Here is a 23,379-nt window from a genome sequence, read left to right on the forward strand (position 1 = left end):
TCAGCCATGATAGAATGGCGGAGCAGACCCAATCAGCCGAATGGCCTAATTCGGCTCCTATATATATTACTTTGTGCATCCCAAATTCTACGGCAGATGTTCAATGCACTCCGTGACGTCATACTGAAAAGGTATTGAAAAACAGAGGCAGATTGTTCAGCACCACCAACTTGTGCACTTGCAACTTTGCCATTGCTTCTTTTAGAAATCAAACAGTTTCCAGCACCGTCCCAAGCATAGCTGTGCCAATTTATAAGAGACTGAGGCCACATACTGACTTGGCAGAATGCAATGGGCCTCAAGTCTTAGCTTACCTGCTCTAATCTCCATCGATGCTGCCAAGTTTGAGAACATCCCTATGTCATCTGGGATAAGGATCATCAATTAAAGGAGAGGCTGGAAAAGCTAGGAGTTTTCTCTTTTGAAGCAGAGGCGGTTAGAAGATAGCCAAAAGGGTTTTGGTGACAGTAGATATACTGTTGGCATATACTGTTCATGGGCAGCACGGTAGCACATGGCTTCACAGCACCAGGGTCCCAGGTTCGATTCCCCACTGGGTCACTGTCTGTGCAGAGTCTGCATGTTCTCCCAGTGTCTGCATGGGTTTCCTCCGGGTGCTCCGGTTTCCTCCCACAGTCCAGAAACGTGCAGGTTAGGTGGATTGACCATGCTAAACTGCCCATAGTGTCTAAAAAGGTCAGGAGGGGCTATTGGGATAGGTTGGAAGAGGGGATTTAACTGGGTCGGTGCAGACTCGATGGGCTGAATGGCCTCCTTCTGTATTGTATGTTCCATGTGGGTCAATAACCAGAGCTCACAACCTTAAAACAATTCGCAAAATGTCTAAAGGCCAGATGAGGAGCACTCAATTCACTCAAACTGGACATGATCTGGAACACTTCATCTGAAGGTCTTGGAAGTCGATGACATAATTAATCTTAAACGGGCAGCACGGTGGCGCAGTGGGTTAGCCCTGCTGCTTCATGACGCCAAGGTCCCAGGTTCGATCCCAGCTCAGGGTGACTGTCCGTGTGGAGTTTGCACATTCTCCCGGTGTCTGCGAGGGTTTCGCCCCCACAACCCAAAGATGTGCAGGCTAGGTGGATTGGCCACACGAAATTGCCCCTTAATTGGAAAAAATTAATTGGGTACTCTAAATTTATAAACAAAAAACAATTAATCTTAAAGAGAGTTGGACAGGTGATCGAGAATGATTATGGACGAAAAGTGAAGTATGGGATTGAGCACAGCTGTTATTTCAAGACCAGCACAGTCACATGTGGTCGAATGGAGTCTTCTGTGTTACAAGTGTCAATACCACCTTTCATAACAAATAATTGCTATTTTGTTGAATTAAAAAGAGGATAAATAAATGTGGGCCGGGATTCTCAGGTCTTTGACGCCAAAATCGCGTTCGGCGATTGGCCGGAGAATCCACATCAGCGCCGAAATCGGGGACAGCGCCACTTTTGCGAAGCACCACCCTCTCCAAAACAGCATACTTAAGGAGTATACCTCATGCCATATGGACGGCCTCAGGACATTACCCGAGGCCTTCCCCCCGAAGGGCCGAGTTCCCAACAGTGTGCGTCTCTCATGCTATTTTTTATTGGGAACTCTGTGTGGTGGCTACAGACCGAGTCTAGCGCCCCACAGTCGGGGGAGAGCCGATCCGCGGGCAGAGGGCTTTGGCAGGGGGCACTGGTGAGGAGTGGTCTGGGGGTGGAAAGCCTGGCCAAAGGGGGGTACTATTTGGCAGGCTGGGTCCACGCGCGGTGGCCGCTGTGCGCATGCGCTGCCACTGACCTGGCAATTCTATCGGCAGCTAGAGCCAGGTGCTCTACGCTGTATGCCTGCTAGCCCCCCACCAGATGGGATCGGTGGCCATTTTGCCGGTCATAAAAGGCCACCATTCCCTCGTCAACGTCAGCACTTAGTCGGACTCGGAGAATCCAGGCCATGTTTATTGAATACAAATTGTCAAACTAAATATAATCATCACATGCATTTAAATGAAGTCAGTATAGATTAAAATAAAATAGGAGATAAATGCAAATTTAATATAAAACTAACTGATATCCATTTTGATAAGCAATCGTGAGGGCTAGTTCAGCTCAGTTAGCTGGACATCTAATTCCTGATGCAGAGAGAGGCCAACAGCGCAGTACTGGCTGAGGTTATTCATTAAGGCCGTGCCTTCTCAACCTTGCCCTTCACCGAAGGTTTGGTGATCCTCAGGTTAAATTACCACCAGTCAGCACTTCCCTGATCATCTGAGGCTATGGAGACTTTACTACTATACTGAAAAGAAAGCCCGCTAATGCATACAAGCCTCAACACGCTAATCAGTACAGGATCATTAACGACCATGGCTGGGCATTCCAGACTGACGAGATTTTTGCTGGTGCTGCCTGCTAGGGCAACACAAATAACATGAATGACTTCCACATTTGTTATTCATTTTGTTTTTAAAACCTTCCTATTGTTCTTTCTTGGTGGAGTAGATTACCTTTTTAAAATTATACATTAAAGTAGTAAAATAACTGAAATAGGAGTAAAACAATTTGGTCCTGGTTTTAGGAAGAATAACAAGTTTAGTTCAAGTTTATTAATATTCTTCTTCTAACAGCCTAATGGATAAAGATATTGCTAGAGTAGAAGGGAAGATCCTTGGTTCAGCTTCTGGTCTCAGTAAGTTGCAATAATTGGAGTGCTACATCAGGAACCACCTCTTGTCAACATACTTTGACTTGGAAGGGGAGCAAAATATCTGTAGCAAGACTGAGCCTCCATGAGAGAATGAAAATAACAACAGCAGCTCGGAAAACTGCCCTTCCTAGCCTCCATTTTTTAAAAAAGGTTTTCATGGATATGAAAGGTTTTCATGGATATGAAAGGTTTCCATTTAGCTGCATTCTTTCCTCTGCCAATTACATGATCAACATTTAACTCTGCCAGGATATTTATGGAAATAGTCTTCTGGGATGGCTGTTTTTAAAGAAAGATTCCAATGTGCACTGCACAAACACTGCTTCTTATTCTGCAAGTTGCAGCATTGACCCCATTCCAAAAACTGAAAAATTCCACTCACATGCTCTCCAATTTATTTATAATCCATCAAGTTACATTTTTCTTCAAACTACTGTAACCCTGTATTTCTTCTAATTTTTCTCCTCTTTTAAAGATCTCATTCATAACTTGTGCTATGTTTTGGAGTTTAAAAAAAAACTCAACTTTCAAAATTGTGATTTCATTAATGAAAATCTTGTTGAGATCATCTTTCATCCAAACACATTATGAATGTGGCTGCATCTGACATGTTAAAATACAAAACCTTCTAATATACAAGCATATTTACTGGTTACAAAAACGAGCATCTGCATTGACAAATCTTAAACTACTTCTCGTTCTGAAACAAGAATTATAATGCAACAATCCACAAAAAACAAGATTAGCCTTGAATTCCAAATAGTGTTGAGATTCATCAGCCTCAAATTTTAGCAAAAGAATTTATTTATTATTTTGTGTTTTCTGTATAAAATGTTGAAAACCTAAAAAGTATTTTTTTACAAAGTTGATGATAACAACTGGATTTGGATTAAGGATGGCAGTTTTGTCAAAAGCATTGGGAAATGGACCTGATTGGAGGGAATACAACGTCATGGCACCTCTTTAGAGAACAGCGTTATTGACATGGAACTATCAAGTGTTTGCAATATATTGCCAATAAAATCTACAGTAATTCAGCACACACTTCCAAGTATAAAGATTGAAAATTTTCAACATATAGCACACGAAAAGTTTAAGTTGAACTTCAATAACACCTAGCCAAAAGATTCTGAACTCTGACAACTTTGCTCTTTCCCTCATTTCTGTAAGGAAAATATTTTTTTAGTAAGTGAAACATACCTTTCAAAATGATTTACTTAAATATCTTGCTTCAGCCGCTGCATATCAGGGTCATATTTTGTTTATTCAACAATTTATTTTCTTGGATCTTGCAGTTCACACAAGGCACCTGTAAAGAAAGACCTCTTTTTAATGTAAAAATGCATCTTTAGCTCAAAATAGCAGGTCTAAAACAGTGTTCTGTGATACAGCACAGAATTGATTGTACACGAAACCTAAAATTGCCTGCAGCTTCCAACATCCCTTCATTTAACATTTGGAGCAGCATTTTGCCATTGACTATAGACATTGACTACTACATCCGAGATGTCCAACATAATTTCTGCATATTTAAACAATCCTTTCCTCTCAGATTAAACCACTTCTAAAGGTGATATGAATAGAAGGGAATGAAACAAAACCAGTTCTCCTACATGTTGGTGGTAAGAAATATTTTCTCCTTCTATGATTTTATGGCATCTCATTTAACACTCCCCATTCCAAAAATAATATCTAGTTCCATTTTAATCTTAACCTGATCAGGAATGCAGACTCAGTGGGTGCTAAAATTAAAGACAACACAACATTTGTTGTAGTTATTATCAACAAAGTGTAAACAGCACACAAGGTATGTTAACTACAAGCTATAGTTAACCATTGTTAAAACGTCAGACCCTTGTGTCTGCGTGGGTCTCACTCCCACAACTCAAAGCTGTGTAGGGTAGGTGATTTGGCCATGCTAAATTGCCCATTAATTGGAAAAATAAAAAAAAAGTTAAAGGGTCAGAGGGAGACAAAGGATACAGAACTCCAAACATGTCCTCAAACGTGCATGGAGTGGTGGTGTGGATTTTGAAAGTTAGAACAGATATAAATCAGCCAGCTTCTGCGTGACTTCAAACCTGTGACTGCAGTTAGTCACCTATTTCCCAATATAATCCCTGAATGAAACATTTCAACTAGAATGAAATAGGTTTGAAATGAGAACATTGAAGGGAAATTGGGGATGGGCAACAAATGCTGGCCTCGCCACAATGCTCACATCCCATTAAAGAATACAAAAAAAACTTGAGAAACTTGCTAGTCTCAAGCACATTTTGGTACCAGGACCGTCAGTTAGTCATGCACCGAGCAGAACATTTTTTTAAACATAAATTTAGAGTTCCCAATTCATTTTTTCCAATTAAGGGGCAATTTAGCGTGGCCAATCCACCTACCCTGCACATTTTTGGGTTTTGGGGGCGAAACCCATGCAAACATTGGGAGAATGTGCAAACTCCACACGGACAGTGACCCAGAGCCGGGATTGAACCTGGGACCGCACCGAGCAGAACATTGTAAGTAGTCAGTGGAATTTCAACATTTTTATACAACACTGCACTGTCAGAGAAATCATCAAGATGTCATCACTATTTAGTAACGTGCACTTGCAAAACTTCACAGACAATTCTGTGCAGTATTCAGAAAATTTATGCTATCACTATCCTTTAATAGTTTTCCACGAATAGACCCATCAAGAGTAATGAAGAGAATTAAAGTCACCACAGCAACAGGATTTGAATTTAGTTTAGAAATGAGGACAGGGCGAGGGGAGTCTTCTGTGTTTGCACTAAAACAACCGGGTTGTATAACCAGTTTACTGTGGGTTTAACCCCATCACACACACCAGAGACATCTGCCAATTTCAGTTTCCTTACACCAAATCTTAATTAAAATTAATAAGCTGCAGAGGCAAGAGGAAGAAAGCGGGCAAAAAAAAAAACCGAAAACAACTTGCTTCAGAGCATCCTTCACAACTTCAAGTCATCTCAAACCCACCTTACTGCCAACAAAAATTTAGGGTTCCAGGTCAGCTAATTTTCACTCAGTTAAACTGCATAAATAGCAATGGTAAATGGCCAAATAATCTGTTGGTGGCAATGGGTTAAGGATTAAATATTGACCAGGACAGCCAAGAAGTTTTCATTCTTCTTTGAAATTTGTCATAGGTTCTTTTACATTCACCTGGAGAGCTTTGGAGCTTGAACATCACATCAAAAGGTTTCACTGATGGTGCATCACTCACTTAGAATTACATTCACTTAGGCATTAGAATATCAAACTAATGTATCTACTCAAGTCTCTGGAATGAGGCTTTTGAACTCAATGTGTTTACTAAGTAAGAGTACGACCACCAAGGCAGCAGTCAATCCAGCTCTATAATTTGATACAATACTGCTATTGCTCAATGCCACTTTTCTGAAGAAAAAAATGTACTTTTGAAGAGTGAAAATTAAACATAACAACAGTAAATGTTGAAGCCCACAACATTTAATAAAGGGCAGTGGCAGAATTAACATAAAAGTGGTTAGGGCCAGAAAGCAAAAACTATTGCAAACTGTTGTATTTCAGGCTGGAGGAAATATATAGTGGTGCCCCTTGGGGCTGGTATTTGGACCACTGCCCTTTCTCAATTAGCAATCTGGGCTTGTGTATAGATGTAATTTCAAGGTTTTCCAAAATATGGGTGATGAGGATGGCAGAAGATGATGTCAAAATAATATTGATAACATCAAAATACAAATAAGGAGGAGTGGGCCATTTGACCCCTCCAGCCTGTTCCACCATTAGTTAAGATCATAACTCCACTTTGCTGTTGGCCTTGTATAACCCCCAACTCCAGTGCTGATTAAAAATCTGAATATATTCAAAGCTGAGTAAGACAATGACCCTGCCTCCACTGTTCTCCGGGTAGAGTATTCCAAAGATCAACAACCGTCAGAACTATTTTCCTCATCTCAGTCTTAAGTGAGGTCCTTATTTACCCTGATTCTAAACCCCACCATGAAGAAAAAAATCCTCTCTGTTTCAATAAGAGCACCTCTCATTTTTGTAAACTCCAGTGACAATAGGCTCAATCTGCTCAACCTAGAAGGGTCTAGTTTCTGAAAATTTGCTCTCTCATTAAAAATAAATCCTTTGGATCAAATTGCATCATAATTTTCAGCATTTGGATCTAGCATCAAATAGAGTAGCACATCTACAATACATGTTATCTAGTCTGCAGGCAATTGAGCTTCCAACATGGAAATGGCCATGGCAAAGAGATATTGCCTCTGCATCATACCAAGCGTTAACAGTCATCAAATGCATGGTTTTCCATGATCATTTGAGAGACTCAAAGACAAAACTCTTCAATAAGTTTATTAAATGTTCACAGAGTCAAATTGCTTGATAATTTTGCTGGTCATTGCGCTGTGTTGAATGAATTGATGCAGACTACAAAATTCCAAGGTTTAACCGCTCAGCTGAGCAGTTAGTTCACCTCAGTTGCAACATATTGTTCAGCAGCAGAGGGAGCAATAAAAATAGCCAGAGTTTTGTTCTTGATGGGAGAGCAGGATTAGGCATGCCCATGAAGACTTCCATATTTCAATATTCTGCTAACCCAGAAATTAACCACCTAAAGCACGTGGTGGGAAAGTCATCCAACACCCTAGAATTTCCATTTATCATGTGTTAGTGCATTCTGGAGAGATGTGAAAGAGGAAAGAGGTATATATGAACACCAAATTTTCTAACTACCCAAAAGAAATGGTGGCCCAGCACTCCATACCAAATCAAATTCAAAGGGCTAAAATGCTTTCCATTTTACTACCTACTTGTTTAAACTAGCAACTCATCAACATAAATATTGTTTACGGGCACATTCTTATTTTAAGAGATTAGTTGGATATACTATCATACACAAATACTGGTCTTGCAATAGAGGGAAAAGGCTACTTTGTTGTATATAAATAAGCAAGGTCATTATTTCCAACAAAAAAGGCAACAGAATTTTAAAAAAGCTCAAGATACCATTTTAGAGATGAGCAAGAAAACATTACATTAGTGTACACACAAATACTAAAAATACATAGCCCATCAGTATTTGTGAATGAATAAAAAGCCACATCCATAATAGGAGGACACCAAGATTGAAAAGGGAGGACAGGGGACAAAATAAATAAGTAGTGATTAGGTGAAGCAAAATTTGGTTTTGAAATCCTGTGTAATGCAAAAATTAAGTGAAGCTAGAAGGGGCTTGAATCATGGGTATGTCCTTGGACCTTCCAAGCTATCTGTGCTCCCCCAGTTCAAGCCGCTTGCCCATCCCCAGTGGCTGCTCTGCCTTCACTTTCAGAGTTTCACTTTCAGCAGTATGATCCTCTGGAATTCCCTCTTTATTTGCCTTTCTGCCTTTTAAAATACTCCTTAAAACCTACCTCTCTGACCCACGAGCCCTCATATCTCCTTCCAAGATTTTGTGTCAAATTTAATTTGATATATCACTCGTGAAGCACCCTGGGATGTTTGTTAAAGGCACTACATAAATGCAAGCTACTGCTGTTGGGAGTTGTGTGTCAGGAGCATAAATAATCATAGAATTTACAGTGCAGGAGGCCATTTGGCCCATCGAGTCCACACTGGCTCTTGGAAAGAGCATCCTACTTAAGCCCACAGATCCACCCTATCCCAGTAACCCCCACCTAACCTTTTTGGACACTGAGGGGAATTTATCATGGCCAATCCACCTAACCTGCATATCTTTGGACTGTGGGAGGAAACTGGGGCACTCGGAGGAAACCCACACAGACTCAGGGAGAACATGCAGACTCTGCACAGTGACCCAAGCCAGGAATCGAACCTGGGACCCTGGAGCTGTGAAGCAACTGTGCTAACCACTGTGCTGCCCACAAATGCCATTAGCAGGGTCCTTCTGACATAAATTACCAGGCCTTGATGGCAGCTTCATGATTAATTTTCATTTGTAGCACAAATTCAGCAATTTCAGGACATCAATTAATTTCAGTGAAGAGGCTCATGGCAGGGTTACAATTTTGTCAGTTTTCTTGAGGCTAATGCAAAACAGTGAACATTTTTCAACAATCTGCAGATAATTTAGAACTTATGGTATTGTTGAAATTCTGCAACATAACCACACTACTTGTTCCAGGCTACCAACGTCTAAAATGAGGTGGGATATCAATTGGATTTCTCTGGATATCTTTCACATACAATAACACAATGACACAAGGAAAAAAAAGTATTTGTAAAGCATTATAATCTGCCATTTATGGCTGCCTGGAAGAAAATGATCACATTCTGGCCAAATTGTCTATGTTGGTGTTCATATCTCATGCAAATCTCCTGTCACTCATACCTCTTCCCACCCTGCCCCAAGAACTATTTATACGCATAAAGCCTCCCACTAAATGTGTTAACGTTAGATGCTTCAACCACACAATGTGGCAGTATATTCTCATTAAATTCTGCAAAGGAATTCCTTCTGTGTTATTTAAAATTCATTTCTGCAAAATAATATAACACATCACGTTATTTTCCAAAATCACCACTTTCAACACATTTCCTATATAGATGAATTTGAACTCCACCAAGGTGCATGTCTACATATGATTATAATATTATACGGAGGCCTAATAAATAACAAGTGTTTCCAAGTGACTACTGTACAAATACAAAATTGGGACAGATTTTGGCTTTACGGTCATGTAGTTTGGGTGGCAGGGAGTGGAGCTAGGTTGAAAATAAAACACAAACAGCCATCATTATACAGGTATACCACCAACACCTTCTTCTTCTTTAGGTGATCACTCACAATCATTGTATCATTGTCTACCTAAGAAACTCCATGTTACTGGTAATGAGTTCTTGCATGGCTGATGAGCTGGATCGTAGAACCGTAACTTCGTCGCACACTTGCCATTCTTTCCTGGAGGTGGGATCGGTCCTTGGACTCTAGATCGTTAGTATTTCTTTCTCTGGCTCCTTTGCCGGTCTTCTTCTTGCCGTCAGGTGTCCTCAAAAGAATTATGTTCATTCAATCAGGAAGTTCCGCCAAGTAGCATCATAGTTCTGAGCATGGGTCTCCCAGGCTTTGACATCTATGTTGCATTTCTTGAGGCAAGCCCTCAATGTGTGTTTGAAGCACTTCCATTGTCCGCCTCTTGTCCAGGAGCCTTCCTTGAGCTGGATGAAGAAGATTTGATTTGACAGTCGGGACATCCTAACCACCTGGCTGGCCCAGCGGAGGTTCGTTTTGGATGATTATGGCCTCAATGCTAGTGCGCTTGGCTCATTCAAGAATACTGATGTTAGCACGCCTGTCCTCCAAGCTAATGCGGAGACTCTATTTCACACGGCATTAATAGTATCTCTTCCAGACCTTCAGGTGGTGTCGGTACATAGTCCAAGTATCTGAGCCGTAAAGAAGAAGAGTTAGGAGGACAACTGCCTTGTACACAAGGATCTTAGGTGTCAGCACAGATGTTGCAGTCGTCAAAGACTGTCACCTTAGGTGTCTGAAGGACGCACTCATGGATTGGATACGTTGTTGGATCTCCACATCAATGTCAGCCTTAGAGTCGAGCTGGCTCCCCAGGTATCAGAAGTGTTCCATGTTTGGTAGGGCTTCTCTGTTGGCCTTGTTGGAAGGAAAGACCAGATCTTGTTCTGGGATGAGCTGGTAAAGGACTGGATTCTTATTGAGGTTGAGGCCAAGATCGATTCTTTGGTATGCTTCCACAAAGATGTCAAGCAAGGCTTGGAGACTCTTCAGAGAGACTGGAGGTGGCTATGTCATATCACGAAAGATATCAGTGTTGATTTCTTCTCGGATTTCACTCCAACCACCCTGTAGACAATGTCCATTCCACCGGGAAGCTTTCTCTTGACAAGGTGAAAGATGGTGGCGCTGAAGATTGAGGAAAGGGTGGAGAAAAGGTTTCAGGTGCCCTGTTGCTGTGCGGTTATTCGCTCACATTTCTCAACAACTTTGTGAGCGGAAATGTTTAAACATAAAACGTGCAATTGTTACTGACGCTGTATATCTCAAGGTACTGCGCTCCACCAAAATCTGGGACAATTGTGTAAACCTCAACTTTATATTTAAAAGTGGCAGCACGATAGCGCAGTGGGTTAGCCCTGCAGTCTCACGGCGCCGAGGTCCCAGGTTCGATCCCAGCTCTGGGTCACTGTCCATGTGAAGTTTGCACATTCTCCCCGTGTTTGCATGGGTTTCGCCTCCACAGCCCAAAGATGTGCAGGTTAGGCAGATTGGCCATGCTAAACTGGCCCTTAATTGGAAAAAATGAATTGGGTACTCTAAACTTATATTTAAAATCAAGAAACTGTAGATGATACAAGAGAAGTGTAAAAAAATAACATTTAAATATGAACTAATTACCAAATAAATAGCTCGCACAAGTCCATTTGCCCAAATACTCCTTTCAGGTTAGCAGCATTTCACTTGCACTTTGTTCAATTTGGTTTATTGTATTCGCTGCTCGCAATGCAGCCTCCACTACATCGGGGTGACTAAACGCAGACTGAGTGACCACTTTGGGAACACCTTCGCTCAGTCTGCAAGCATGACCCCAACCTTCCTATTGTGTGCCATTTTTAAAAATGAATAATCTTTATTGTCACAAGGCGGCTTACATTAACTGTAATTAAGTTACCGTGAAAAGCCCCCAGTTGCCTGTTCGGCTACACGGAGGGAGAATTCTGAATGTCAAAATTACCTAACAGCACATCTTTTGGGACTTTTAACTCAGCACCTTGGTCTCATACTCACAAGTCCGTACTTGGCCACGGGCAATGCTCCAGTGAGGCCCAGGACAAGCTGAAGGAGCAGCATCTCATCTTCCAGTTGCGCACGTTATAGGCCTCATGACTCAATCGCGAGTTTGGCAACTCGGCATTTCTCCTCCATCTAAAACGCCAATTTCTTTCTTTTAAATATTGCACACATGTATTGCCTCAATGCAAAGCACTCCCTTCCCTTCTCACAATGGGCCATCTGTCTTTTGTTTCTAAACTTACTACCTTTTTTGCAGTTTCTCTATAAAAACTGGCAAGTTATGCTATAGTTGTATGGAACCTTGGTATGGCCACACTTGGAATATTGCACACCATTCTGGTCACCACACCACCAGAAGGATATGGAGACTTTGGAGAAGGTGCAGGGAAGGTTTACCAGGATGTTGCCTGGTCTGGAGGGTGTTAGCTATGCGGAGAGGCTGAATAGACTCGGGCTGTTTTCATTAGAAAGACGGAGGTTGAGGGGTGACATGATAGAGGCCCGTGGAGCAAAATTTAGAGGAGATGTGCGAGGCAGGTTGCTTACAGAGGGTGGTGAGTGCCTGGAACGCATTGAGATGGAAGGTTGTGGAAGCAGAGACATTAACGGCGTTCAAAAGGCATCTTGACAAACACATGGATAGGATGCGTATAGAGGGATATGGCACAAGGAAGTGCTGAGGGTTTGGGCAAAGGTTGGTATCATGACCGGTACAAGCTTGGAGGGCTGAAGGGCCTGTTCCTGTGCTGTTCTTTGTTCTTCATACCTTCTCCATCCTTTCAGTTCTGATGAAGAATCCATGGACTTGGACCCTAAACTCGGTTTCCTTCCTGATGAATGCTGGCAGACCTGAGTGTTTCCATCATCCTCTGTTCTTGTTTCAGATTCCAGCATCCATAGTATTTTGTTTATTTTATTACACTAAGCATATAATTGGATACAAAACAGATGTCAGACTGTACAGTAACCAAGTTTAGAATATTGCTCCTCAATGTTCTCTTCTCTCCTGAAGTTATTAGCCTAGATTTTGCAGTCAGCAAACATTATTTGCCATTAACTTAAAAGAAAGCATGCCAACAAGATCTAGCAAGCTCCTTGACATGGACTACTAATTTTGTTTTAAACTGTGGAGTCTCTTGGTTTCGTCCTTTGAATAAATAATTGGGATGTCAAGATTACTTTTCAAAGAAAGTTGCTGAATTTGACCAAGACAGCAAGAACCAGGGTTTATTTCTGGAGGGATAGAATTGAAAAATAAACTTGCACTAACTTTGTTCAGGCAACATATGGAGCACTGCATATAATTCTAGTCGTCATATTATAAAGAGACACTGGGGCTGGTGCAAAAAAGATTTCAAATAGAATCAATGAATGGTTATAGCCCATTGGAGGCCATTCTGCACGTCCTCTGTGCCAGCTCTCTGCAAAACCAAGGCATCTGGTCCCACTCCATTGCCCTTTCCTGTAACACTGCAAATTATCTCTCTTCAGGTACTTACCCTTTTGCAAACCTCAACCACATTCAGGCAGCGCATTCTAAATCCTAACTACTCAGATCCTAACCACTCACCATGTAAAACGTTTTCTCTCATGTTGCTGTTGCTCTTATACCATTCGGATGTCACGTGGGTGTATAGGGGACTCTATAGTCAGGAGCACAGATAGTGCTGCTGTAGATGTGAAAGAGCCTGCAAGATGGTATGTTACCTCCCTGGTGCCTGTGTCCAGGATGTCTCTGAACGGGCAGGGGGCATGCTGAAGGGGGAGGGTGAACAGCTAGAGGACGTGGTACAAACTAGTAATAATGACATTGGCAGGAAGAGTGACAAGGCCCTCATGGCACCGAGGTCCCAAGTTCGATCCAGGCTTTGGGTCACTGTCCATGTGGGGTTCGCACATCTTCCCTGTGTCTGCGTGGGTTTCCCCCACACAACCCAAAGATGTGCAGGGTAGGTGGATTGGCCATGCTAAATTGCTCCTTAATTGGAAAAAATGAATTGGGTACTCTAAATTTATTTTTTAAAAGAGTGACGAGGTCCTGCAGCAGGAGTTCAGTTGGTTAGGTTAAATAGTTAAAAAACAAGATTTCTAGGGTTGTCATCTCAGGATTACGCCCAGTGCCATGTGCCAGTGAGGCTAGAAATTGGAAGATAGTACAGCTGAACAAGTGACTAAACAGCTGCTGTAGGAGGGAAGGTTTCAGATATCTGAACCATTGGGATCTCATTCCAGGGCAGGTGGGACCTGTATAAGAAGGACGGGTTGCATTTAAACTGGAAGGGCATAAATATCCTGGCCGCTAGGTTTGCTGATGTCACATGGGAGGGTTTAAACTGGTGTGGCAAAGGGGTGGAAACCGGAGCAATGGGTCAGAAAATGAAATAACTGAGGCTGAAACTAGAGAATAGGGCCAGTAAGACTCAGAGGAAAAGCAAGCAGATGTTGCTGAACACAGTGGGACTGATGGTCTGAAGTATAACAGGCAAGGGAGATGAGTGCAGAGCTTGGATTAGTACTTGGAACTATGATGTTGTTGCCATTACAGTTGGTTGAGCGAGGGACAGGATTGGCAGCTAAACATTCCAGGATTTAGATTTTCAGATGGGACAGAGGGGGTGTAAAAGGGGTGAGGGAGTTGCACTACTGGTTAAGGAGAATATCACAGCTGTACTACGGGAGGACACCTCAGAGGACTCGTGCAACAAGGCAATATGGATATAGCTCAGGAATAGGAAGGGTGCAGTCACAATGTTGCGGGTTTACTACAGGCCTCCCAACAGCCAGCAGGAGGTAGAGGAGCAGATATGTAGGCAGATTTCGGAAAGGTGTAAAAGCAACAGGGTTATTGTGATGGGTGATTTTAACTTCCCCGATATTGACTGGGACTCACGTAGTGCAAGGGGCTTGGATGGGGCAGAGTTTGCAAGGAGCATCCAGGAGGGATTCTTGAAACAATATGTAGATAGCCCAACTAGGGAAGGGGCCTTTCTGGACCTGGTATTGGGGAATGAGCCCAGACAGGCGGTTGAAGTTTCAGTAGGGGGGCATTTTGGGAACAGTGACCATAATTCAGTAAGTTTTAAGATGCTGTTGGCTAAAGACTATAGTCCTCGGGTGAAGGTGTTAAATTGGGGAAAGGCTAATTATAACAATATTAGGCAGGAAGTGAGAATCTAGATTGGGGACGGATGTTTGAGAGTACATCAACATCTGGCATGTGGGAGGCTTTCAAATGTCAGTTTTTGTTAATTTAGAGTACCCAATTTCCACCCCCCGCCCCACAATTAAGGGGCAATTTAGAATGGCCAATCCACCTACTCTGCTACTCGAGTCGTGGGGGTGAGACACCCAGCCACGGGGAGAATGTGCGTGCAAACTCCACACGTGCAATGACTCAAGGCCGAGATCGAACCCAGGTCCCCAGTGCTGTGAGGCAACAATGCTAACTATTGCGCCAACGTGCCTCCCTTTCAAATGTCAGTTGATAGGAATTCAGGACCAGCGTGTGCCTGTGAAGCTGAAGGATAAGGATGGCAAGTTTCAGGAACCTTGGATAACGAGGGATATTGTCAACCTAGTCCAAAAGAAAAAGGAAGCATTTGTAAGGGCTCGAAGGATGGGAACAGACAAAGCCTGTGATGAATATAAGGAAAGTAGGAAGGAAATAAAGCAAGGAGTCAGGAGGGCTAAAGAGGAGAGAGAGAGATCGTGTCTCACTAACTTGATCGAGTTTTTCAAGGAAGTGACGAAGATGATTCATGAAGGTAGGGCAGTGGATGTTGTCTACGTGGATTTCATGGCAGACTGGTACAGAAGGTGAAGTCACACAGGATGAGTGAGCTGGCAAGATAGGACCTTTGCTGCTTTTAGCATATCTAAATGATTTGGAGGAAAATTTAACTGGTCTGATTAGTAAGTTTGCAGAAGACAAAGGTTGGTGAAATTGCGGATGGCGATGAGGACTGTCAGAGGATACAGCAGGATATAGATTGGTTGGAGACTTGGGCGGAGAGATGGCAGATCATAGAATTTACAGTGCAGGAGGCCATTCGGCCCATCGAGTCTGCACCAGCTCTTGGAAAGAGCACCCTACCCAAGGTCAACACCTCCACCCTATCCCCATAACCCAGAAACCCCACCCAACACTAAGGGCAATTTTGGACACCAAGGGCAATTTATCGTGGCCAATCCACCTAACCTGCACATCTTTGGACTGTGGGAGGAAACCGGAGCACCCGGAGGAAACCCACGCACACACGCAGACTCCGCACAGACAGTGACCCAAGCCGGAATCGAACCTGGGACCCTGGAACTATGAAGCAATTGTGCTATCCACAATGCTACCGTGCTGGGAGTTTAATCCGGAAAAAGTGAGGTAATGCAGTTTGGAAAGTCTAATACAGGTGGGAAATATACAGCAAATGGCAGAAGCCTTAAGAGTATTGACAGGCAGAGGGATCTGGGTGTACAGGTCCACAAGTCCTGAAAATGACTCTGCAGGTAAAGCAAATTGTCAAGCAGGCATACAGCATGTTTGCCTTCATCGGCTGGGGCACAGAGTATAAAATTTGGCAAGTCATGCAGAAGCTGTACAGAACCTTAGTTAGGCCACACATGGAATATAGTGTTCACTTTTGGTCACCACACTACAAGAAGGATGTGGAAACTTTGGAGAGGGTACAGAAGAGGTTTATCAGGATATTGCTTGGTATGGAGGGCATTAGCCATGAGGAGAGGTTGGATAAACCCAATTTGTTCTCACTGGAACGACAGAGGTTGAGGTCGACCTGATGGAAGTCTACAAAATTATATGGGGCATAGCCGGAGTGGATAGTCAGACGTTTTCCCCCAGGATGGAAGAGTCGATTACCAGGAGACATAGGCTTATGGTGCAAGGGCAAAGTTTAGAGATGTGCACAAGGGAAGATTTTTTTTTGACACAGAGGTTTGTGGGTGCTAGAACTCACTGCTGTAGCTGGTGGTGAAAGCAGGTGCGATAGTGACGTTTAAGAGGCATCTTGACAAATACATGAATAGGATGGGAGAGGCATACGGGGTGTGCGTGGGTTTCCTCCGGGTGCTCCGGTTTCCTCCCACAGTCCAAAGATGTGCGGGTTAGGTGGATTGGCCATACTAAATGGCCCGTAGTGTCCTAAAAAGTAAGGTAAGGGGGGGTTGTTAGGTTACAGGTATAGGGTGGGTACGTGGGTTTGAGTAGGGTGATCATTGCTCGGCACAACATCGAGGGCCGAAGGGCCTGTTCTGTGCTGTACTGTTCTATGTAAGTGTAGAAGGTTTTAGATTAGACGGCTAGCATGGTCGGCGCAGGCTTGGAAGGCCGAACGGCCGGTTCATGTGCTGTACTTGCCTTTGTTGTTCTTTGTTCTTCAATCTACCCACGTGACTGAAGTCCTTCTTCCTTGGGTCTATTCTCTTTTATTCCTCTCTTCCTTGGGTTTATTCTCTTTTATTCCTCCCTCTAAAACAGGGGTGGGCAAACTACGGCCCGCCAAAGGTCTTTATGCGGCCCACCAAGATCAAGTCATTTAATTTTTTTTATAAGGTTAATGGGGGGGGGGGCTGTTGGGTTACTGGTATAGGGTGGATACGTTAACTTGAGTAGGGTGATCATTGCTCGGCACAATATCGAGGGCCGAAGGGCCTGTTCTGTGCTGTACTGTTCTATGTTCTATATGAGGCGCCCAGAATCATAACCGGGTGAAGCGCCATTTTTGAAAAGTAGAGAAAAAGAGGGCTAAAGGCAGGATGCCGCCGGGGGAAGCGCTGAGGTATATGCCACACGCTAATTGGTTACAACCGGGACTATTAATTAATATACTATGCGGCCCTTTAAAATTGTGAATTTCTGAATGTGGCCCTTGCACGGAAAAGTTTGCCCACCCCTGCCCATACCCTTCCTAAAGTCCAGTGCCCAGTATTGCACACAATACTCCAGTTGATACAAACCAATGTTTCATAAAAGGCGCATTATAATTTTCTTTATTTTGTACTCTTATCCCTGTATTTATAAAATCCAGGATCTCATAAGTTTTTAAACAATTTGTCCTGCTATCTTCAGTGATTTAAGCACCCCCTCGGTTTCTTTTCCTGCTTTCCCCCTTTCGAATTGTGTCCTTTATTTTAAAATTTTCCAAGACTATCGTTTCTGAAGGTTTCCCAACCACTGAGGTAATACTGATTGGTCTGTGGTTGCTGGGTTTATCTGCCACCCTTTTTGAACAAAGGTGGCATTTTCTATTCTCCAATCCTCTGGAGGACTGCAAGATTGTTTCCGTCCCTTCACAATTTCCTCTGCAGGAGGCCATTCTGCCCATCAAATCTGCACCGGCCCTTGGAAACAGCACCCTACCCAAGCCCATATCTCCACCCTATTCCCGTATCTCCACCCAACCTTTTTGGACACTAAGGGAAATTTAGCATGGCCAATCCACCTAACCTGCACATCTTTGGACTGTGGCAGGAAACCCATGCAGACACGGGGAGGACGTGCAGACTCCGCACAGACAGTGACCCAAGCTGGGATCGTACCTGGAACCCTGGCGCTGTGAAGCAACTGTACCAACCACTATGCTGCCCTGCCACCCCTGATAAATGTGAGATAGTATATTTTGGTGGGAAGAATAAGGAGGTCACTTATTACTTGGAAGTGAGAGCTGGGGTAGAGAAACAGGAGGATTTCAGACTAAGTTGCACCACAGGTTTGCAAGGCCATAAAAAAAGCAACGGAAATACTATCTTTTTTTCCTTGAGAGATAGAACTGAAAAGTCAGGAAATTATGCAAAACATGTGCCAAATCTTGGATGGACCACACTGTGCAAAAGGTTGCCACATTTTAAAAAGGATATGGTGGCATTGGAGGAAATATAAAAACCAGGAAAGGACAGATGAGCAGGATTTCTTTTCCCTTGGAAAAAGGAATGTTGAGTGACCTAGTAGAGACATGAATTAGGAGTAGGCCACCAGGCCCTTCAAGCCTGCCCCGCCATTCAATATGATGATGGTTGATCTATGCCGGCCTCAATTCCTTTTCTGCGCCATTTCTCCATAGCCCCCTATTTCTCGATCTATCAAACATTTATCCACCTCCTCTTTTAAATACTTCTAATGATCCAGCCTCCACCACTGTCCAGGGATTAACCATAATCTGCAACAAGAAATTTCTACACACCTCAGCTTTAAATGACCGGTCCTATATCTTGTAGCTTTATCTCCTGGTTTGAGACTCTCCCACTAGTGAAAACGTGTCACCATCTACCCTGTCAAACCCCTCAGGATCATGTATGTTTGAATAAGGTCACCCCTCACTCTTCTGAATTCCAAGGAACATAGCCAGACTATTTAGTCTCCCTTCATCGGACAACTCTCTCATCCCAGGAGTTAGTCTGGTGAATCGCCTTTGGACTTCCTCCAATGTTACCATATCCTTTTTTAGGTATGAGGACCAAAACTGTATGCAGTATTCCATGTGAGGCCTCACCAACACCCTGTACAATTGCAACAAAACCTTATTTTTAAACTCCTTTGCAATGAAGGCCAAATTGTTGTTTGCCTTAACTACTTGTTGCACCTGCCTGCTAACTTTTTGTGATTCATGTACTCGAACACCTAGATCCCTCTTTAACTTCACTCACATGCATTCTCTCTCTATTTAGATAATAATCTGCCCTTTGATTCCTCCTATCGAAGTGCATAACCTCACACTTCCCCACATTAAACTGCATTTGCCAGGTTTTCGCCCAGTCATCCAGTCTGTGTATCCATTACAGAATCACAATATCCTCTCACAACTTGCTCTTCCAATCATCAACAAGATTATAATCTTATATTCTGTACCTTCCTCCAGGTCATTAATGTAGACATTTGCAGGTCAAGTACTGATACCTGCGGTACTCCACTAGTTACATCTTTCCACTCCAAAAAGGACCTATTTATTCCAACTCTGTTTTCTATATGACAACCCGTTTACAATCCACGCTAACACGCATCCTCCAATTCCATTGGCTTTTACTTTATGCACGAGTTTCTTATGCGGCACCTTGTCAAATATATTTTGGAAATCTAAATTCATTACATCTACAAGTTCCCCTCGGTCTATTCTCCCTGTTAGATCCTCAAAGAATTTGAGCAAATTTGTCAAACATGATTTACCCTTCAGAAAACCATGTTGACCATTTGATTATAATCAGCTTTCCTAAATAATTAGCTATTTCCTCTTTGATTATTGACTCCAGCATCGTGTTCGTAATGATGTTAAACTAACTGGCCTATAGTTCCCTGCCTTTCTCCCTTTTTGAACAAGGGGGTCACATTGACTGTTTTCCAATCTTCCAGTACCATCCCAGAATTTAGCGAGTTATAAAAAATTTCAACCCTAGGTTTTGATAGAGTACATACAGGAGACCTGTTTGTTCTTGTGATCAAGAGCAGAACAAGAGGCCATCATTATAAAATAGTTATCAAGAGATCCAATAGCGAATTCAGAGGAAACTTCTTCACTCAAAGAGTGGTGAGAATATGGAACTCATGACCACAAGTAGCTGAAGCAAATAGTATAGATGTTAAGGGAAAGCCAGACAAGCGTAGGAGGGAGAAGGGAATCAATGGTAGACTTAGATGAGAAAAGATGGGAGGGGTTCAAGTTAAACATAATGCCGACATGGACTGATTGGGCCAAATGGTCTGTACCAATTATCCTATGTAATTTACAAGGTTGATATCTTAAATGTGTGATTTATACGTATTTATGTAATTACATGTAATGTGCAACTTAACCCTCCTCGTTCCAGTATTATTAGTGAAATGGTGCTGCAAACTCTCTCTGGCCAATAACTCCTGAGGCATGGTGTCTAAAACTTAACAAAATAAGTACGATGGTTTCTGACCAAGGATCTGTACAACTCGTGCACAACTTCCTCCCCTTTGCATTTCAACCCTTAAACACAAAGGCCAACATTCCATTAGCCGTTTTCATCTCACCCATTCACAAAAGCAGAAAAACAATTTAGCTGAAGTGTGATATTGCAACAGACCGGAATCAAAGTTACCATTGGTTCATAAACTACAAATCTTCATATTCTAAAGTGTGTAATTGGAAATAATGAAGTCAACCTTGCACAATTCTTCACAAGATACAATGCATGATTGTTATTAAAGCAATAATCATCATTCTTTTTCAACCAGACGTTGGGAGTACTGCAATAGGCCATCATACATTTGCTGATGCCAAGAGATTTTGCTAAAGAGCAGAGTTTTAAAATATCTTTAAAAAAACAAGATTCAATTCGACATTGAAAGCCATTTCAGCAAAACCATCCAACTCAATGTTTGTATTTTATGGATATCCTAGTTTAGAATCGGTGCAAAGAAAGTTCACAAATTTTGGAAGTCGTGGATGACAAAGTAATCAATACTGAGGAAAACTACAACAAATTACAGCAGGACAATCATAAAATTTCAGAATGGCAAGCTAATTAGCAAAGTTCAAAACAAAAATTTTGCTTGTAGCAGCAATTGTCAGGTTATTCTCACAGGCTTAAATAATGAGCACAACTATACTTATGTAACTAAAATATCGTGCAAACCCAAAAACTTAAAACGCAACAATTTCAACCAGTCATATTTTTGAATTTCCCCCCGCCCCCAAAGTGGCTCAAACTAACATTCAACTGAATGAGCAGCACATGAAAAAATACATAATTCTTCCAAAATCAAGAAAAAACAACAAGCTTACGGAGTATTGCATGCTTCATTTTGATTTCACTGGTCGGCATAAGTAGCACAACACAACATTGGGCCCTTTGATGCATGGCTGTTACTTAAACAAGTAAAATGTTCTCATTGCATCTTTCCACATCTCCCATCCCATTTGACTATTCCTCCAATTACACTTTTTCAAAGTTCATTTTTACGGAATGTGGGTTTCGTCAGCTAAGCTAGCGTTTAATGCCCATCCCTAGTTGAGAACGTAGTGATTACCTTCCTCTTGAACTGCTGCAGCCCTTGTGATGGTAGGTACACCTACTGTGCTATTAGGGAGAGAGTTCCAGGAATTTGACCCAGCAATAGTAAAGGAACAGCAACATATTTCCAAGTCAGGGCGGTGAGTAACTTGGAGGAAAACTTCTAGGAGATATTTTTCTGGCCGAGGGTTTGCACTGCATCTTGTGGATGGTACACACTGCTGCAACTGAGTCGGTGGTGAAGGAAGTAAGGGGTGCCGATCAAGCTGGCTGTTTCGTCCTAGATGGCGTCAGACTCTTGAGTGTTGTTGGAGTGCACTCATCCAGACAAATGGGGAGCATTCCATCACACTCCTAACTTGTGCCTTGTAGATGGCGGAAGGCTTTGGGGAGTCAGGAGGAGAGTTACTCGCCGCAGGATTCCTAGGCTTTTAACCTGCTCTTGTTGCCACAGTATTTATCTGGCTGTTCCAGTTCAGTTTCTGGTCAGTGGTAACCCCCAGGATGTTGATACTGGGGAATTCAGTGATGGTAATGCTATTGCATATCAAACAGCGATGGTTTGATTCTCTCTTATTAGAGATGGTCACTGCCTGGCATGAATATTACTTGCCACTTGTCAGCCCAAGCCTGCATATTGTACAGGTTTTGCTGCATTTGTATGTAACAGCTTCAGAGACTGAGGCTTCACGAATGGTGTGGAACATTGTGTAATCATCAGCGACACATCCCCACATCTGACCTTGCGTTGAAAGGAAGGTCATTGATGAAGAAGCTGAAGATGTTGGGCATGGGTCACTATCGAGGAACCTCTGCAGTGCTGTCAAGGACCAAGATGACTGAGCTTCAAAGCTTCAACAGCAGCAACCATCTTCCTGTGTGCCAGATATGACTCCAACCAGTAGAGTTTTCCCCCTGATTCCCATTGACTCCAGTTTTGCTAGGGTTCCTTAAAGACATTCTCGATCAAATGCTGCCTTGATGTCAAGAGCAGTCACCCTCACCTCTAGACGTTTTGCTCTTTTGTCCATGTTTGAACCAAGGCTGTAATGTGGTCAAGAGCTGAGTAACCCTGGTGTAACCAAAACGGAGCATCAATGGGCAGGTTATTGCTAAGTGTCACTTGATAGCACCATTAATGACCCATTTCATCGCTTTACTGATGATAGAGAGTAGACTGATAGGGCAGTTACTTGGCCAAGTTGGATTTGTCCTGCTGTGTGTACAGGACATACCTGGACAATTTTCCACATTGCCGGGTAGATACCAGTGCTGTAACTGTATTGGAACAGCTTGGCTAGGGGCATGGCAGGTTCTGGAGCACAAGTCTCCAGTACTATTGCCGGAATATTGTCAGGGCCCAGAGACTTTTCAGAATCCAGTACCTTCAGCCTTTTCTTCACACCCTACCAAATAAAGTTTTTTTTTAAAAATATATTATTTACCCAGAGACAAGGAAGTTCCTATCTGAGTCAACATTGTGTACTGGAAACACTATTATAATGAAACCTCTCAAAACATTAGGAATAACCTGGTCAGTTATATTACGTTTTTAACTCTTGTTAAACTTTATTCATAATTAAGCTGGGCTCCCAAATTCAGCTGCATAACAAGGAGTGCACTCCACTGTGCATTAGATGTAGCACAAGGCACCAGGTAAACACATTTTTCCTCTTTCCTAAATTACTCATACCCCCAGAAAACTTTTACCTAACTTCCATCTTTTTTCATTGACTTCATCATTTGAGATAGGAACTGGCGAAAAGAAACATTTTTATTGACTGAAAACAATTTTTTTTTTAAATGTTGATGGGGACACAGATACAGCAAGTTCAATCTTGGATACAAGTGTCTCAAATCGGTCCGACTGGTAGATCGGAAGAAACCGT

At 42.6% G+C, this 23,379-nt stretch overlaps 1 protein-coding gene across 5 annotated transcripts in view; it reads right to left on the reverse strand.

Moving 5' to 3' along the window:
- The window catches only part of taok3a (TAO kinase 3a), a 193,133-nt gene that overhangs the window by 165,114 nt on the left and 4,640 nt on the right, over positions 1-23,379 (reverse strand). For 3 of the 5 annotated variants that reach the window (XM_038791257.1, XM_038791239.1, XM_038791219.1), the window contains exon 2: positions 3,910-4,018. The gene's annotated coding sequence lies outside the window, so the exon portion shown is untranslated. Of the gene's footprint in view, positions 1-3,909; positions 4,019-11,503; positions 11,642-23,379 lie in introns of those variants that run through there. The other 2 variants (XM_038791229.1, XM_038791248.1) reach the window with 2 other exon arrangements.

The sequence above is a fragment of the Scyliorhinus canicula genome, chromosome 1 (assembly GCF_902713615.1).
Source record: "Scyliorhinus canicula chromosome 1, sScyCan1.1, whole genome shotgun sequence".
Lineage (NCBI taxonomy): Eukaryota > Metazoa > Chordata > Chondrichthyes > Carcharhiniformes > Scyliorhinidae > Scyliorhinus > Scyliorhinus canicula.